The sequence below is a fragment of the Vicugna pacos genome, chromosome 25 (assembly GCF_048564905.1).
Source record: "Vicugna pacos chromosome 25, VicPac4, whole genome shotgun sequence".
In the NCBI taxonomy this organism is placed as follows: domain Eukaryota; kingdom Metazoa; phylum Chordata; class Mammalia; order Artiodactyla; family Camelidae; genus Vicugna; species Vicugna pacos.
Genome location: NC_133011.1, coordinates 29035600 through 29037406, shown reverse-complemented (window position 1 = coordinate 29037406; position 1807 = coordinate 29035600). Strand labels below are relative to the sequence as shown.

Here is a 1807-nt window from a genome sequence, read left to right as displayed (position 1 = left end):
TTCGCACCTGGTGAACAAAGATACTGATACCTGCACCTGGGATGTAGTGAGGCCTAAGTTCAGCACTGTGTGCAGTACACAGGAGGAGTCCAGTGACGGTATGCACGTACGTATTACCATGAACGATGTTATAGTAAAAGTCATATGCCTACCGTGTGTCAGGCAGCGTTCCCAGCACTTCAGAGATCTCTGGCCACTGAATCCTCTCAACAAACACCAGGAGGACAGTACTATCATCATCATCATTTCATAGTTGAGGAAACAACATAAACAACGATGATTTGGAAGAAAGCGTTATAAATGGTAATAATCTGCTATTGTTAATGATGAGTTATGTAAGTATTATGATGTCATCGCGTGGAGAGTAAAGTGCTCTCCCTCGGCCCCTTGCCAAGTTATTTAATCACATAAAGTCCAGGAGACAGAAAGTAGGCAAGTTCCACGTAGCACCTCCCCCCGCAACGTCTTGGCAACTGGTCATTTGACTCTTACAAGATGATCTTCCCCACTACAGTACATCTCCAAACACGAGGAAGCTCTTTCTTCTCTCTGGAACCTGCCTCCCTTTCACTTCCTCCGCAGCACTCCTGGACCCACCCTCTAGAGCTCCATGGCCTCAGGTTAATCCCTTTTCCACTTGATGCCACTTTAAATATTTTAAGGTTGTGATTCCATCTCCCTGAGTCTCCTTTACTCCAGGCCAAATGCTCTCATGCCTTCAGCTGTTCCCCATGCGACATGGTTACTAGGCTACTCAGCATTCTGGCCGCGCCTTTCTGGGTACATTCCAGTTAGCCACGCCCCTCGTCACCGGAGACAAACAGGGCTGAGAGTAACAATCCGGATGGGCAGTGTGGGCTGAGAGAAGGGACGGCCATGCCATCCACCAGCTGTCTGACCCTGGGGAAAAGGCTGGACCTTTCCGAGCCAGCGTGTGCTAAGCTATACATTGGGGCTGCTAGGAGGTTTGTCAGGACGTGATGTGAGATAATCACTGATGTGAAGCCCCGACCATAATATTCATTCATCCGTTCATTTATCTTCCCTACAGTAACAGCATAAAGGCTCTTCTACAAGTAGCCTCAAGAGCGAATACTGTATGTCACCAAGAACACAGAATCAGAAGGTAGAATTTGTAAACTTACGGGACATAAATTCCTATTTGTTGAAGGTAGAATAATCTGTATTATGTCAAGAGTCCTTGATGTGTAATTGTAATTCTGTTATTGTAATTATTGGTTCTGTATAATCTATAATTTGGCCAGGGTTCTTCTGTAATTAGGTGCTAAATTTCATTTTTCCCCATTTCACAGACCTTGGGCTCTGTGAACAGACCACCTGGATTGTATCTCAGAGAAGCAACTGTATGATTTGGGACAAGTTCCTTCACCCACCTTTATAAATTAGGGAAACTAATAGTAAATTCCAACAAATTGTGGTGAATACTGAATAAAAAATATATGTACAAAGTGTTTTGATCAGTGCCTGGTACACAGTCAACACACACTAGTTCAAGCACTAGTCACCGTTGTGATGCTCATTACTGGTATTGTCAGTATCAGTATTGTTTTGGCCACTTATTTCAGTCTGTTGGTCCACTGTATGTTTGTTTTGTAATCCGATTACCGATAATTTACAGGGCATCTTTAAGGGATTCTGTTCTCATCCTGGTAGGACAGTTGCTTTGTTCCTGATTTCAATAAACTCACACTCCAATGGAGAAGACGCACATACAGATAACACAGTCCAAGACTGTGTTCTAAGAGCAATAACAGCATATGTACAAGATGGTGAGGGAGAGGAACCC

At 44.0% G+C, this 1807-nt stretch overlaps 1 long non-coding RNA gene across 2 annotated transcripts; it reads left to right on the top strand.

Annotated features, from left to right (window-relative positions):
- Window positions 1-363: 363 nt before the first annotated feature.
- LOC140689148 (uncharacterized) lies at window positions 364-1463 on the top strand. Of its 2 annotated transcripts, none has more exons than XR_012064023.1 (3): window positions 364-620; window positions 1052-1126; window positions 1314-1463. It is a non-coding gene; the product is annotated as an uncharacterized lncRNA (long non-coding RNA). The 2 variants fall into 2 exon arrangements; XR_012064022.1 differs by lacking the exon at window positions 364-620 and adding an exon at window positions 822-965.
- The last annotated feature ends 344 nt before the right edge of the window (window positions 1464-1807 follow it).